This window comes from Quercus robur, chromosome 9, assembly GCF_932294415.1.
Source record: "Quercus robur chromosome 9, dhQueRobu3.1, whole genome shotgun sequence".
In the NCBI taxonomy this organism is placed as follows: domain Eukaryota; kingdom Viridiplantae; phylum Streptophyta; class Magnoliopsida; order Fagales; family Fagaceae; genus Quercus; species Quercus robur.
In genome coordinates this window covers 6,566,701-6,584,759 of record NC_065542.1, presented here as the reverse complement: position 1 = coordinate 6,584,759, position 18,059 = coordinate 6,566,701, and positions in this window count along the sequence as shown.

Below are 18,059 nucleotides of genomic sequence, written 5' to 3'. Positions count from 1 at the left end.
ATGTAAACTTGCATTGCAAGTACAAAGTAAACATATAAAGATCTTAAAAAAAAAAACAAAAACAAAAACAAAGCTCAAACCAACTGGCATACTTGAAGGAAAAAAAAAAGTGCACCTCACTAAAAAAAAAAAAAAAACCTTTAGGCACTATAGAAATTAATGTTAAAATGTTGTGGACTTAGCATTTTTTTTATTTGATCTATAAGAAACTGAGATCTCAATAATTATGAAAATATTGCGATAACAATAAGTGTTGTAACATTTTCTCAAAACATTTATTTTAGTTGTGGTTGGTCACATTTTCATATTTTATTATTTTATTTCGACTTGTAAGAAATTGACACGTCAATAATTGTGAAAATATTATGAAATTTATTGTGTCAGTATAACATTATATATACCAATTTACATAAATATTTAAAAGAAAAAAAAAACACAAACCGAATACTGGAGGAAGAAAAAAAAAAAACTTTAGGCACTGTAGCTACAGTGACAACATTTTCTGAAAGCATTTATTTTTAGTTATAGTTGGTCACACTCTAATATTTTATTATTTTATTTCGACTGGTAAGAAATTGACACATCAATAATTGTGAAATTTATTGTGTCAGTATAACAATATATATATATATATATATATATATCAAGTTACATAAATATTTAAAAGAAAAAAAAAACAAACCGATTATTGGAGGAAGAAAAAAAAAAATTTTAGGCACTGTAGCTACAGTGCAGTGGCTCACAAAACCAAAATCACCGTAGCTACAATGATTTTATATTCAGCCAAATCGCATCGTTTGGTACTCCACAAATGGACAAAATAGAGGGACTCACCAAAATTGCACTGTAGATGAACAGTGTTTTAACATTGAATGCACAATACCAAATCACTCTAGCGGCATAGCCGCTTTTATATATAAGATATAGGTCATACTAATGAGTGCTTAAGCACAAGTTAATAATCAATTTTAGAAAAATTTTGACATTATTTTTATGAGAAATAAAAAAAACTGTGAAAACAATAATTTTTTTTATAAAAATTTTCTTTAAATAAATTCTTAGCCAATATTCTAAGGGTAGTTATTAACATTTTCCATAAAATCTTATAAGTAATGTTCGGAGCATAATCTTTTGTGTCAAGTGAAAGTTATAACCGGACACATTGAACTACAGACACGTGTCTAAATTATCCGCAATCCAACATGTCCGGTGATACCTTTCACAAGACACATGCCCTTCCCTTTAATTATAAATTAGGTTAGTAAACGACAGAAAAATGTTTGGTAGCCAAAAAGTACTGCACTGTACTTTTTGGACACGTGTCTGAATCCAACGTGCCCAGTGATGTCTTTCACCGACGCAAGCTATTTCCTTTAATTACAGATTAGGTTAGTAAATGACAGAAAAATGTTTGGTAGCCAAAAAGTTAGTAAATGACAGAAATATGTTTGGTAGCCAAAAAGTACTGCACTGGACCAATTTCCAGTGTGACTGGGCACTGGCCTCGGAAGCTGTGAACTCCATAAAATCTTATTAAATACTAGCTAGGATGCCGCCCTCCAAGTAATACTTAATTCTATTAACATTATTTCATGCGCCGTCCAAGTAATACCTAATTCTTTAACATTAATAGAATTCAGGGGTCTTTCTTGAGTGTTAAATTGATAATGCTCTTTTAAAATCATTAATTAATCATGTTGATGACATGATCCCTAAGTGTTTTTCTGCCATTAGATTTAAGCAGAAATCAATAATTAAAAAAAAAAAAGTGTAATTCTTGTAAAATTGCAATATGCATAACTTAAATCCATTCTTTTACTAAAAAAAAAATTTGCTATATACATACTTGTACGGCACCAAAATCCCAAAGCCCATGCTGGCCTTGAGCCCAGGCCCATACCAGCCTTGGGCGCAGGCCCAGCGGAAAGGTCCAATTACCCTACGTCCTTCTTGAAATTGCCTTACTGTAAAAACAAGTTTTGGGTTTTGGATTCCAAGAGGTGATCGGTTAAACTTTCCCGAGCAAGCATATGAGCCGTGTCCGGGAAAACCATGATATACACGGGAAACTGAGTTGCCAAACATAATCGATCAAGTTGGAACCAAGTTCCAAGGCCATAAATGCTGCACCGCCCTCTCACCTAAACATCCACTTTAACCAGATAATATTGGACCTTCAGTAGCACTAACGGTGACTGTAATCATAATCTTCCCACTAACCTTGGCTATAAATAAAAGAAATTTGGGAGAAGAAGGGGTTCAGAAAAAACTGAGAGAAAACAGTCAAGTGAGAAAGAATAAACTGAGTGTTGCTTTGAGTCTCTCTGCCGAGAACGACCCAAAGTAGGAAATCCTCAAACCCACTACAAATAAATTATGAGCCCAAGTAATTTAAGGCCCAGAAGTCTCATACTTGGTTCTTACAATTGGCGCCCACCATGGGGCTCTCCTACGAAGCTGTAGTTCGACTGAGACTCAAACGAGGGGAATGTCTGAGGAGCGTTCAGGAGGGCGTGCACCGAGTAGTTCCATAGGATCTTCTCGGGGATCAATGTGGAGGGAGAGAAGGCAGAAACGACGGGAAGATAGGGAGCACCCAAGAGGAGAGGAAAGGTCCGGATTGGGGGAAGGGTCGGCCCAGACACACCGGACGGTCTCGGGCGTCTCGGCGCATCAGCAATATGATAATAGAGACCGAGAGCTGGAGCGGTTGCGCAGACTGGTAATGGATTTAGAGCTGGAAGCAAGGGGTCGGCGCCATGAAAGGAATCGCGACCCCCAGCAAAGGAGAAATCGGGGCGAGGAGGGCTCTAGCCGATCTGGTACGCAACGATCCCGAGACCGGTCACGCTCTCAAGAGTCACACCGGCAACCACGGGAACCACGTCATCGGCGGAACCGCTCACGGTCGCATGGTTACGATGACCAAGGATCAGAATCGCCGGAGGAACGACAGCACCACAATGCCGCCATGGACGCCATGAGCCGAGCCTTGCGGATGGCGGCCCGGTCTCCGTTCTCCGATGAAATTGAACGGGCCCCTATGCCGAGCAGATTCACACAACCGCCATTCAATTCGTATGAGGGGAGGACAGACCCCGTGGAGCATGTTAGTCATTACATCCACATGATGTCTTTGCATGCACACAATGATGCATTGATGTGTAAGGTATTCCCCTCTAGTCTCGGCTCTACTGCACTGAGATGGTTCAATGGGTTACGGAAAGGTTCTATACACAGCTTCGCCGAGCTGATTCAAGAGTTCGGCAGTAGGTTCGTGACCTGCAGCCGGGTGCAACAGCCGGTCGACGCACTACTTTCCATGAAAATGAGGGTCGGGGAAACCCTTCGGAGTTATGCTAGCCGATACTGGGAACTCTATAACGAGATTGGTGGAGGAAACGAGAAAATTGCGGCAAGCACCTTCAGGATGGGGCTCCCCGAAGATTCTGAATTACGGGAGTCGCTGACAAGGAGACCCCCCAAGGATATGAGGCAACTGATGAGACACATAGAGGAGTACAAACGCCTGGAGGATGACCGGCTGCAAAGCAGGGGGAAAGCTCCATTAGTGGGGAGATCTCGGCAAAGCGTTTTGCCGACGAAACCAAAAAAAGATTTCAGAATGCAGGAACCAGAGGTGCAAATCGAAGGGGTTAATGTGGCGTTTAAAGAGCCTGTGCACAAAATCTTGGAGCGGATCAAGAACGAGTCATTCTACAGGTGGCCAAACAAAATGGGGGGGGGGGACCCATCTCGGAGGAACCAAAACCTATACTGCACCTATCACAGAGACAAAGGACACACCACCGAGCAATGTCGGGTATTAAAAGATCATCTCGGACATCTAGTAAAGACAGGGTACCTGAAAGAGTTTGTAGTAGACTCCAATGACCGAGAAGCCGGACAGGGCATCCAACAGAAAAGGAACCCCCTCCCACCTCCACTGGGGGTAATCGAAGTTATCCATGCCGCACCAAGAGGAACAGCAGCAGCAAAAAGGGTATTGACAGTGGCTTGCACGGGGGAAGACTCATCCGAGAAGAGAATGAAAGTAAGACGACTAGCCATCTCGTTCGGAGAAGTCGATTTGGAAGGAACGGTCCAACCTCACGACGATGCTTTGGTGGTGACAGCCCGGATAGGCGGATTCCTGGTGAAGAGGGTAATGATTGATTAAGGGAGTGGGGCTGACGTCATGTACCCGAACCTCTTCGAAGGGCTCGTGTTGAGGACCCAGGATTTGGCGAAGTATGACATGCCGCTGGTCTCATTTGACGGGAGAGTCGTAATTCCCGAGGGACAAATCTCTTTCCCGGTGGACATGGAAGGCAAGGGAGTTATAGTTACCTTCATAGTAATCCGATCATTCTCACCGTACACCGCAATCCTGGGGAGGCCGTGGATTCACGCCATGAAGGCTGTTCCGTCCACCCTTCATGTGAAAGTAAAATTTCCTACTGAGTATGGAGTTGCCGAGGTAAGGGGGAACCAACAAGTGGCAAGGCAGAGCCTTGTCGCCGCGGTCAGATGGGAAAAAGAACAGCTCGGTCAAGCCGAGCATGCCGAGAAAGAGACTTCATAGCAATTACAGAAACCCCAAGGGGAAACAGGGGCGGACGTTGCCGAGGAGGTGTTGAAGGTTAGAATTCTTCCAGATACTGACAGATATTTCCAGATAGGTACAAGCATGAATGACCGGGAAAGGGTAGAGATGTTGTTGTTCCTTTTGCAGAACGTAGATGTTTTCGCGTGGAACCCATATGAAGTGCCTGGCGTAGATCCCGAGTTCATTGTCCACAAACTCAACGTGGACCCATTATTCCCCCCGAAGAAGCGGAAACCGAGAAGAGCGTCAAAAGAACACGTCGATGCAGTAAACCTGGAGGTCCAGCGGCTGAAGGAGGCCGAAGTCATAAAAGAAATATTCTTCCCGAGGTGGCTAGCAAACACTGTCGTAGTGAAGAAGAAGAACGGCAAATGGAGAGTTTGTGTGGACTTCACAGACTTGAACAGGGCATGTCCCAAGGACCCATTCCCAATGCCCAAGATTGATCAGCTAGTAGATGCCACGTATGGGCACCCGAGAATGAGCTTCCTAAATGCCTTCCAAGGCTACCACCAGATTGCCTTGGCGCCCGAGGACAGAGAAAAGACAGCATTTATTTCCCGAATGCAAACTATCACTACGAGGTCATGCCGTTTGGATTGAAGAACGCCGGAGCCACGTATCAGCGAATGATGACGAGAATGTTCCGAGAAAAAATTGGATGCACGGTTGAAGTTTATATTGACAACATGGTGGTGAAAAGCAGGATTGAGTCACAGCATATCGAAGACCTCCGGGGAGTATTCGAGATACTATGGCGGCACAAATTGCGCCTGAATGCCGAGAAGTGCACTTTCGGAGTGGGGGCTGGTAAGTTCCTGGGATATCTGATCTCTACTCGGGGAATAGAGGCTAACCCCGACCAAATAGAGGCCGTGAACTACCTCAAATCACCAAGCAATCCTAAAGAGGTGCAAGTGCTCACTAGAATGTTGGCTGCCCTGAACTGATTCATCTCCAAGTTTGCCGATCGCTGCCGACCGTTTTATCAACTTCTGAAGAAGTGGAAGGGGTTTCGATGGGACGAGGGATGTGATGAGGCCTTTCGAGAGCTGAAGGAATACTTGGCAAAGGCACCGAGGTTGACAGCCTCGGAGCCTGGGGAGGATTTGTTTATGTACCTCTCAGTCACCGAACATGCCGTAAGTGCTGTGTTGCTAAGGGACCAGGGAGTACAAATGCCAGTGTATTACGTAAGCAAAACCTTAGTAGATGCCGAGACAAGGTACCTGCCGCTGGAGAAGTTAGTTTTAGCCCTGGTGCACGCCACGAGGAAGTTGCCATATTACTTCCAGGCTCACACGGTGTACGTCCTCACCGAGTATCCATTGCAGTCACTGTTAAAGAGATCTGACTTCACAGGCCGAATTGCCAAATGGGGGACTCGGTTAGGATCGTTTGACATAAGATACCGTCCTAGAAGCTCGGTGAAGGGACAGGTCCTCGCTGATTTCATCGCAGAATTCACACCCAAGAACGACGGCAAGGTAATCTGTAGTGCAGAAATTCGCCCATGGAGGGTATTTGTGGACGACGCATCGAATGCTATGGGGGCCGGGGCTGGTATTGTCATAGTCACCCCTGAGGGCATACGACTGGAACACTCCTTCAGATTGGGATTCAAAGTCTCAAACAATGAAGCCGAGTATGAGGCCCTACTGTCCGGTTTGAGGGCCATACTGCATCTGGGCGCAAAGGATGTGGAAATTTACTCGGACTCTCGGCTGGTAGTTTATCAGATCACAGGGGACTTCGAGGCCCGGGACTCTCGAATGAAAGCTTATCTAAGTACGGCAAAGCAGATTACCGGTCAATTCAGAACGGTAAAGATATCCCAGGTAGCTCGGTCACAAAACAAGCACGCTGACTCCCTTGCCACGTTAGCCTCATTGACAACCGAGGACACGCCACGGCTAGTCACAATAGAACTTATAAGGGAGCCAAGTATCTGTGTGAAGAGTGTTCCCGACCAAGTCGGAGTAGAGGTTGCGCAGGTAGCAGTGGCTGGTCCATGTTGGATGAACCCGATCATAGATTTCCTTGCCAAGGATAAAGTTCCAGAGGATGAAGACGAGGCCAACAAGATTCGCCGGGTGGCTCCTCGGTACTGGCTGTCTTCGGACCGAAAATTGTACCGAAGGTCTTTCGCAGGCCCTTACCTCTTGTGCCTACATCCCGAAAAAGTCAAAGAGCTTCTGACCGAGCTGCATGAGGGAGTGTGTGGCGGACATGTTGGGGGACGGTCTTTGGCACACAGAGCGATGACCCAGGGGTTTTGGTGGCCACAGATGCAGAAGGATGCCGCTGAATATGTTCGGAGCTGCAAACAGTGTCAAAAGCACGCCCCTATGATCCATCAGCCTACAGGACGTCTAAATCCTGTCAGCAGCCCGTGGTCGTTCGCATAGTAGGGGCTTGACATCCTCGGACCATTCCCCCGAGCAACAGGGAACCGTCGTTTTGTATTGGTGGCTGTAGATTACTTCACAAAGTGGGCTGAAGCTGAAGCCTTGGCGAATATCCTGGATACTGACGTGAAAAAGTTTGTGTGGAAAAACATAGTTACCCACAAAGCAACGGCCAAGCTGAAGCAGTAAACAAGACTATTTTGAACGGGCTCAAGAGAAGGTTGGACGGGGCGAAAGGAAGATGGGCAGAGGAGCTACCTAGTGTATTGTGGGCTTACCGCACGACCCCTAGGAGATCCACGGGGGAAACCCCGTTTTCTCTGACATACGGAGCGGAGGCAGTGATACCAACCGAGGTGAGCATATGTAGTGCACGGGTCGCCGGGTTTGACCCCGTCCAGAACGCCGACCTGATGATGGAGCATTTGGATTGGCTGGAAGAATGTCGGGAGGCAGCGACCATACGGCTCGTCGAGTATCAGCAGAAGCTGGCCCAAAGATACAACCGGAATGTAAAGGGGAGGGAATTCAGTGCCGGGGAACTAGTGCTAAGAAAGGTTGTGGGAAACATGCGAGACATAGCTGCAGGGAAGCTTGCTCAAACCTGGGAGGGACCATACAGAGTCACGGCCATCGCGGGTGCAGGGGCCTACTACTTGGAAGACCTCGACGAGAGGCCGCTTCCCCGGCCATGGAACGCCAACAACTTAAAGAAATTCTACACATGATCATCCGTGTAAGCCAGAACTTGTATTTCGTTAAAATTAAGATTACGATGAACTTATTTGTATATGCTGTTTTTTGGCTCCGTGACTGCACACCAAGAGAATTGCAAATAAATCTCTAAGGACAGAAACCTGATCCTCGGCTCGATCAAAATCGCCGAGCAGGTGGAAACCTTACGAATAAATCTCTAAGGACAGAAACCTGACCCTTGGCTCGATCAAAATCGTCGAGCAGGTGGAAACCTTACGAATAAATCTCTAAGGACAGAAACCTGACCCTCGGCTCGATCAAAATCGCCGAGCAGGTGGAAACTGGAAACCTTACAAATAAATCTCTAAGGACAGAAACCTGACCCTCGGCTCGATCAAAATCGTCGAGCAGGTGGAAACCTTACAAATAAATCTCTTAGGATAGAAACCTGACCCTCGGCACGATCAAAATCGCCGAGCAGGTGGAAACCTAACAAATAAATCTCTAAGGACAGAAACCTGACCCTCGGCTCGATCAAAATCGCCGAGCAGGTGGAAACCTTACAAATAAATCTCTAAGGACAGAAACCTGACCCTCGGCTCGATCAAAATCGCCGAGCAGGTGGAAACCTTACAAATAAATCTCTTAGGACAGAAACCTGACCCACGGCAGGATCAAAATCGCCGAGCAGGTGGAAACCTAACAAATAAATCTCTAAAGACAGAAACCTGACCCTCGGCTCGATCAAAATCGTCGAGCAGGTGGAAACCCTACAAACAAATCTCTAAGGACAGAAACCTGACCCTCGGCTCGATCAAAATCGCCGAGCATGTGGAGACCTTACAAATAATGCTCTAAGGACGAAAACTAGGTTCTCAGTTAAGCTAAAATCACCAAGCAGGTTGAAACCCTAACCCTTTACAAATGCTAAGTCCATTAGCGCTCTCGGATTCCCCAAAGCACCGCACAACAGGTTTTTGGGGGTATCATTCCATTAAACGGCCAAAACGCTGGCATGATCCAAGCAAAGCATACAAATAGATATAAATTCATTCAACAGATTGAAACAGAAAAGGAAAACGGTTTACCAATTAAACAAACAAAGGCAATTGTTCGGTCACCACATCTCGGTGACGTAGGCAAATAAACCACCAAATTAGAAATATGATAATAATAAAAGTAAAATCAGCTGGGAGGTTGGGTCGGCGGGGTCACTTCCTGCTGGTCGGTCAGGGGGAAAGGCGGGTCTTCACCGAGGAGCTCCTGCACAGTCGGGATGCTGGTGGCTTCCATTTCCTCAGGCTCGGCGTAAGCGTCAATTTGTTCAACCAGCTCCCTCATGCTGGCCGTTTCCTCCTCGTCAATAGCAACCGGGGCTTCCTGGACAGCTGGGATAGGGCTCGGAAAGGGAATTTGGCCGGGGTCTCTCAGATGTGAATCTTCGGGAGCTCCCATTGCTTGGAGAGCAGCGAACCACTCGGCCTCAAAACCCAGATTCCAAGCCCGAGCCACTACCGGCTCTGCAGAATTTTCGGCATCAGCGAAGCCCTCGTTGTACCACTTTTGCTCCGCGGCCGCCAAGGCTGCCCTTAGGTCGCTTAACTCCTCGGCGTTGGCAGTATTGAGGCTGATGGCTTCAGCTAACTTGACCTTCGTCTCATTCTGCTTGGCCAGGAGCTCCGCACACCTCTTTTCGGCCAATGCCCGGTTCTTCTCCGCGGCAGCAGCCTTTTTCTCAGCAGACTCAGCAGCTTTGAGCTTTTCCTTTGCCATTTTGGCTGCCGACTCCCGCGCTCCCCTCTCGCGCTCATTTTCCTCGACAAGATCCCGTGCCCGGGCAGCCACAATGTGAGCCAGTTGAGCAGCCTAGCAAGCACAAAGGTTAGAAAAGAAGCAGAAGTAAATCTGTATGAAGGGGTAGATAGACTAAAGAATTACCGCGATGGCGTGCCACTCCAACCGGCGCCCCACAGACTCCTCGGACCCATCCTCGAAGGCGTGCACGTCGTCGGGGAGAAGAAGACCCTCGGCCAGTGTCTGGGCAATCCGGCCACCTTCACCCTTCTCCCACATTCGCACGCAGGCGGTAGAAGGCAAAGGCTTGTCGTCCAATAGGAATTTGGGTTTCCACGCTAGGGCCACCTGGGAGGAGGACGCAATTCCCGCTCCAACCTGGGTTTGCGGCTCGTGGATAACAATCCCCCCCGCTGGCTGGGGAGGGGTCTGCACGGCAGCATCTCCCAGACCGGTGGAGGGTTGATCGGTGACTTTTTGCTTCTTTTTGGCCCGCCCTGCCTGGGAAGAGGGTGGAGGTTGAGGCACTTGACCCCGACCCTGAGTAGGTGGGGGCTGATTGGGCTGCCGGGCACCGGGCACGAACCGGTCTATGGTCATGACCTTCCTTGACACCATCCTTCCACCAGGTTGGATAGCTTTAGCTAGCAAGGCAGCCGCTTCTATCACTTGTTGCTGAGGCTCAGTGGGTGGATTCTCGGGATTGGGCTGCTCTTGGACTTGGTCTTCTTGCTGTATGGCTTCGTGGGCTATCTCTCTGAGGCGCCGAGATACCCGTTCCGCGGACTCGTCTCGCAAAGGAGCTAGCTCGTCCAAGCAAGTGAACCGCCGACCAAATTCCCTTGCCTCCCCGGTTGTAAGTTTCGGCGGCAAAAAGTTTACGTACCAGACGTCTATATATGATAGCAGGGGGCTATCAACTAATAGTGCCTACTTGAAGGGCTGCCAGGTAGAGTAAACTGGCTCTAATCCGAGGATCAAGTGCGAGGCTCGGAGCTGTCCATCCCAATGCACGTATATCTCGGAGCGGAGGATGAAATTCAAATCCTTGGCGTGGACGGCTCTGATGTCCGGAACAAACACTTTGCCGTCTGCAAAAGAGCAAGTGTCGCATTAGTATCCCACAATAAAAATTTACTTCAATAAGAAGAAAAGGAGAAGTGGAGGAAAGCAATTATATCAAGGGGATGGTACGAACCCACTTCACGCCGTGAAAGGGGGCAAGGGACGTCCTCGGCAAACCAATTGCCGCGCACCCTAACGAACTCCTCGGCGGAGTTCCTGTTCGAATCAGGTAGGCATGATATCAGCCGTACCCGAGTATCTCTTGTCTTTAGGTAATAGTTGGTGGTTTTGTTCCCACAGAGGCTATACATTTAGTTAATGTCATGGTGGTTTAACTGTAAGTTAAAGGTATGGTTCAACTTACTGACGCAGCTAACTACCTGGTAAAAGTTGGGGGGAAGCTGGTCAGGACACAGCCCTTAATATGTGAGTGTGTTTATCAAAAGGGGATCCACGGGGAACCTGACCCCGCCTTCTAAAATTGACATCAAAGGGAAGAAGGCTGTACCCCGCCCTCGGTGGAGTTCAATATCACTCTCATGGCAGTAAGCCACATCCACGTCATCGAGAACATTAAATTTACTCCTAAAGGTGGCCAAAGCAGCCGAGGATTCTAGAAGGTAAGAGTAACCCATCTATGACGCCTAAAAACTACAAAAAGGAACTTGAAGAAATAAAGTTGAAGGAACAGGAAGAGGAAGAAAAACTTACTTTGGGTTCTAAGGAGGAAAAGAACACTGGGCAAGCGAGTAAGCGCACAAAGATTTGGTCGGCAGAGAGTAAGTGCAAAAAATCAGAGGCAAAAGAAAAATGAAATGATGTTCAAGGGGAGACTATTTATAGAGTCAAAAAGAAAGGGGGGGAGAAGAAACGTTTAAGGAAGCAATAAATGGGCACGATTTATGAGCGGCCCAGCTAATGCCAAACGTAACCGATTCGCGCGCCACTTCGGTTCACGAACCGTCAGGCAATAATGGCAACTGTACCCGGCGCCGCGGAACGACGCGTCTTTTGAGATGAACATTAATGAGAAGCCGCAGTCACAAATCCCAGGCTATGAGATTCCCGAGGTCAAAAGGCCTAATGAGCTCCTTGATTCTTCTCGGTGACCGGGAATGAATCAAGGGGGGGCTAATGTACGGCACCAAGATCCCAAAGCCCATGCTGGCCTTGAGCCCAGGCCTATACAGGCCCTAGGCCCAGGCCCATACCAGCCTTGGGCGCAGGCCCAGCAGAAAGGTCCAGTTACCCTACGTCCTTGAAATTACCTTACTGTAAAAACAAGTTTTGGGTTTTGGATTCCAAGAGGTGATCGGTTAAACTTTCCCAAGCAAGCATATGAGCCGTGTCCGGGAAAACCATGATATACACGGGAAACTGAGTTGCCGAACATAATCGATCAAGTTGGAACTAAGTTCCAAGGCCATAAATGCTGCACCGCCCTCTCACCTAAACATCCACTTTAACCAGATAATATTGGGCCTTCAGTAGCACTAACGATGGCTGTAATCATAATCTCTCCACTAACCTTGGTTATAAATAGAAGAAATTTGGGAGAAGAAGGGGTTCAGAAAAAACTGAGAGAAAACAGTCAAGTGAGAAAGAATAAACTGAGTGTTGCTTTGAGTCTCTCTGCCGAGAACGACCCAAAGTAGGAAATCCTCAAAGCCACTACAAATAAATTGTGAGCCCAAGTAATTTAAGGCCCAGAAGTCTCATACTTGGTTCTTACAATACTAATATGTAATTCCTACAAATTCATAGATGTATTTAAAATTAAATACATTTTTTACTATAAAAATATAAATGATTAGTCAAATGACTCAAATTATTAAAAAAAAAAGCATGTAACACATGCATACATGTGGATACATGTAAAATTAAACACAATTTTTATCATAAAAATATAAATAATTAGTCAAATGATTTTTTTTAAAAAGTAAACGCAATTAGTTACATATTAAAATTCTTACCCAAATTTAATACTACTTATGATTAATTTTTTTTATAATTTTTAATAAAATAAAATATGTAGTGATCTTTGTTGTGTGATAATTTTTATTGAGAATATGTGATTAGTTTAAAAAAAATTATAATTCATTAATATTAGATTCTTAGTAATTTGTATTCATTAATTCACTTGACATAAAAATAAAAAAAACTTCAATAGACACATGACCAAGAGAGTCAATTTTGTACTAGAGACTGTACCGATTTAGCCAAAAGAGTGATATATTTCAAAATCGTCAGTATCGATATATCATTTTGAAATTATAGCTAATTATATAATAATTAGAGCATCCACAGCAGTGGAGCTAAATTTTTAGTAATTTAGCTCCACCAAAAGTTACTTTATCTATTTTACCTGCACACATGCTACAGCAGTGGATCTATTTTAGCTTTCAACACAATAAAATAATATATTCATCACAATAAAATAATATTTCTACTCCAATAAAATAATAATATTTTTACAATAATAAAATAATATATCACCACCACCACACAGCACAAACATTCTCCTCCACCACCACCACTTAGCACAAACATCCTCAACCGTGGTACCATCATCATCACCACCACCACCAGCAGCAGTCCACAGCAGATAAAAAAAAAAAAAAAAAAAAAAAAAAAAAAAACCCAAATCAAGGCTCAAGCAAACGACGGTAGTTCGCTCCTCTGTTGTTCCCAGTTCGAGTTCGAAGACCTCTTCCAATCCTTAGTTTCTCGGTTCCCTTCCATCAATTCCTTGGATTCATCGCTCCGGCGCTCGGTTTCGCCAGCGGTTTCGCTCTCCACCGCCACTCCAAGGATTGGCTGAGACATCGAGGCGATTCCGATGTCGGGGAGTGGATTTTCTTCACCAGTCCGACGCCGTTTAGCCAGTTTGTGTTCCTGCGGTGCCCTTTGGTGTCGTTCGCCGGAGGCGAGGACGTGAACGAGAGGCTGGTGAAGGAGGACAGGTATTTCGTGAGGTTGAACAAAGGAAGAATGGCGGTAAGGAGCGACGGCGACGGCGTGGGCTGAGATGGCGACGGCGTGGGCTGAGACGGCGACGGCGTAGGCTCGGCTGAGACGGCGACGACGATGGTGTGGAGTTGGCTGGGAGATGAGAGCTTGAGAGAACAGAGTGCACGGAGAGAGAATGAAAAACAGAGTGCACGGAGAGAGGATGAGAGAATGAAAAAAGTAAAGTGTGTTTTTATTATTTTAATCCGGTGTTGAATTAAATTTTTTTTTTTTTTTTATAGATGAGTGCTACAGTACACATCTATTTATAGATGTGCACTGTAGCAAATCAGCCAAATTTTTTGGGTTTGGCTCCACTGCTGGAAGCCTCTTTTGCTATATCAGTGGAGCTAAAATAGCATTATAACTTTTTAGCTCCACTGCTGCAAATGCTCTTATAATATCAATAATAAGTATACAATTAGTGTGTATATATATATATATATATATATATATATATATATATATATATATACACAGTCATGTAAACTACTTTTTTTTGAGTTAAAGATTAGAATTGTACTAATATTGTACGTAGAGCAAACTCCACAAGCCACATCAGACCACAAGTTCCAAAATGTGCATAGATATTCACGGCGGCAAAAACAAGGAAAAGTGGGGGCAAGAGCAAAAAGTGAAATAGAAAAACAAAAGAAGAAAGAAGTAAAAGGAGGAGCAGATGAGGATGCGACAGAAATGAAACTGAGAACCGAGCAAATTTGGTCGATCTGCGCAATGACTAGTGAGCAAATTTTTCAAAGATTTCAATAAGCCTCAACCACTTCTTACATTGTTAGGGTCTGATTAATGTGTACTCTAAGCTCATATATTAACAAATTTATTTTTAGAAAAATTTTATAAGGAATTGAAAAAATTGTCAAAACTTTTTCAATTTCCGATAAATTTTTTCTAAAATTGGTTTACTATTATGTGCTCTTAGAGCACACATTAGTAAAATCTTTTTATTTATTATTATTATTATTATTATTATTATTATTATTATTATACCATCCCACTTTAAAATAAATTAAATATCAAAATTTCTATATTTTTTACAATTTCATTTAAATAATATAAACTACTCATTAAAATAATAATAAAACAACTACACACAAACCACCAGCCAAGCCCCTCAACCAACATGAGAATAAAAAACTTTTTTTTTTTAACAATTTAGGCTACAGTGAGCTTGTATTAATACAAGCTCATTGTAGCAGTATGCCAAAATTTTACCATTTGAAAGCTTTGATGGAGTTGCTTTTTGGTGTTTTGATGCTAAAATTTAGCATATACCCCTTTTAGCATCTTTAACAGGAATGCTCTTAGAGGCTTGGGTTTCGGCCCGGTATCAAATTACTGGCCAAAATCCGGTATTTACTCTGGTATGGCCGATACAACCGGTATTTTAGTTGGAACGAAATAGTAGAGTTTTTGTACTGGCCAAAGTGTCGGCACTGTAAATACTAGCCGTACCTGTCGGTACAGTACGAAATTGACTTCAAGCACACGACACAAACTTAAGTGGATAATTATAGTGTGGTTCCCATATAAATTTATAGATATGATGTAAAATTAAATACTAATTTTAAATTCTAATTGAAGTTTTGCCTATATATATATATATATATATATGTATGTATGTATGGATTAGATCATGAATAATAATGTTACACCTCCCGTTATATACTATTGTAGGGACACGATTATTTAACGGCCCTGGAATAACGTTGGGCTCGTACACAAAAGATCCCTCACAATACGATTTGTAGAGAATGGGTTTAAAAGGCTTGCCTTTGATCACGGGGCGATGGTCCGGTCCTGATTTTAGGGGGGCTCATGTAGAAAAGGGTTCGGCCTGAACATCCAAGTCCTACAGCGTCGTTGCCTGAGGGGTTGGACTCCTCGGACTTAGTCCGAGGAGCATTAGGTTCTTCCCCTTCTTCCCTCTTTTCCTCTTGGCTTTCGTTTCCTTTTATACTCGTATTCCTTCCTCTCTTTAGGGTCCACGTGTAAGCTTTACCTTCGGGGCAGAGGACTTGTCCTATCAGCCCATACCTCCAGTGGTTGGGAGTAAATGTAAAGGTTTAAATAGCATGGTCAAGAATAGGGGCTTGTCAGGCACAGAGTTCTCTACTACAGTATTGGCAGCCTTTTCACTTATCCTATCCGTGCATTAAACTCATCCTTGACAATAGGTCTCCTCAGATCAGGCCCTGGGCCTTGATGTAGAGCGGGCCTGGGCCATGAATTTTCTGGCCCACAATAGCCCCTCAAAATCCTGCTGCCCGACTTTTAGTTGGGGAGGAGGGTTTTGGTGACTTTGGGCCCACATCACGGCTCGTTCAAGTTCTGCACTCCACTCATGCTTTTATTTTTACATTCACATGGGAGGCGTGCCAAGTCAAGAGTTATCCCTTCGTTCACGAGTACTCTGAAGTTTCAACAATCGAAGCGCGCCTTCCCGAGGATCTTGAGATCCTACGGTTGTGGATGGCGTGGGAAATTGAGCCAGAGCTGCCTTGTCTGCAACGCGTCTTGGGAATTTGCTCAAATCAAATTACTCGACACCTCCTTACCCTCTATATAAGTAGGACAGGTGGTTGCTCTCCTGGCATATAAACCCTTCTGCTCTCTTCAGAATCATAACCCTTTGTCCATTCTCAGTTCCCTCCTCCGGTGTCATCTTCCCTTTGCGCCATATGCCTGAAGCTTGGGTGGAGGTGGAGGAACTTCACCTGCCACAGAGGCACCGGACCCTTCCAAGACGTAAAGTGATGTGGCCTGGGTAGGGGAGGCACAGATTTAAGGTGTCTTCCCGCTTAGACATGGGAGGGACAGTACCCTCCCCTCTTTTAGTCAAAATCCGAAGTAAGTTCTGGCCACGCCAGATTTTTGGTGTGTCAGAAGGAAGATTTTCCGCCATCAGCGCCGTCTGCCTTGTAGCAGGCAAATTTTGGTGTAGGCTCCTCAACTTCCGGTTCCCGGCACCTTCTCTTCAACGGTGTGGGCCTCAAGTTGGGTTCCCTGCACCTTTTCTTCAGCTGCGCTAGCCTGAAGCTGGGCGCTCTCTGCACCTTTTCTTCAACGGTGCAGGCCCCACGTTGGGTTCTTTTACTGCCTGAGTTATGGGCATGTAAAAGTGTTGAGGAAGAACAGAGTCTTGAAGCAGTAGCCAACCTCTCCTCTGTACTACCTCCTCGGCTTTATCTTCCTCTCTTGTATCTTTCTTTTCAATTATGTAGTTAGCTTCAGTATCAGCTGATTCTAGCTTCTCATTGTACACTGTACTATTTCTTTGTTTTAATAAAAGGGAAATTTATTTATTTGTTTTGAATATTTTTCTTTTTTGCAACAATACTTTGTGAATGGGTGTGCTCCATGTGTGTTTTTCTTCAAAGATACTTAGAGCAGGAGACCTTGAAACATAATCCAACTAATTTGAATTTACCAACATTACCAGGCATAATAACGATAATTCACAGTAAATTAAACTTAGGAAACTAACCGAGATAACGGCCACATATTCTGTAATAAGCGCGAGGAGACCATCCGAGAACGATAAACTCTAAATAATTCGTCCGAGGGGGTGACCGAGCAGTAAGGGACTCCGATTGTGTTTTTGGTAACATATTGCTCTATATTACACCAATCCCTTTGGTACTGAGGATCCGAGAGCAGACTTGAGAGTCCAGGCAGTTTAGGAATTAACCCAATTGTTAATGGAGAGTTCTCCTCAGATAGATTCTAAGGTCCATGTAGTTTTTCTTTTAAGTCGTTGGTTTCCCCATAGGCTTGAGTCCGAGGACCATGCAAGGCCTTGGTTCTGTCCAAAACTTATAGTTTTTTCTTTGTGTACTTGGTTTCCCCATAGGCTTGAGTCCGAGGACCATGCAAGGCCTTGGTTCTGTCCAAAACTTATAGTTTTTTCTTTGTGTACTTGGTTTCCCCATAGGCTTGAGTCCGAGGACCATGCAAGGCCTTGGTTCTGTCCAAAACTTATAGTTTTTCTTTGTGTACTTGGTTTCCCCATAGGCTTGAGTCCGAGGACCATGCAAGGCCTTGGTTCTGTCCAAAACTTATAGTTTTTTCTTTGTGTACTTGGTTTCCCCATAGGCTTGAGTCCGAGGACCATGCAAGGCCTTGGTTCTGTCCAAAACTTATAGTTTTTTCTTTGTGTACTTGGTTTCCCCATAGGCTTGAGTCCGATGACCATGCAAGGCCTTGGTTCTGTCCAAAACTTATAGTTTTTTCTTTGTGTACTTGGTTTCCCCATAGGCTTGAGTCCGAGGACCATGCAAGGCCTTGGTTCTGTCCAAAACTTATAGTTGCTTTTTCGAAGGTCAACCCCTTAACCATGGCGGGGAGAGTTGGCTTGAGGCCGGAAGCTCCTAGAGCTGCCCGCGCCGTTGGTGCTGCAGGGCGTAGCCCCTGGCAGCAGTTTATGTCGGAACAACAACTGCATGTCGCCGGAGATGAGG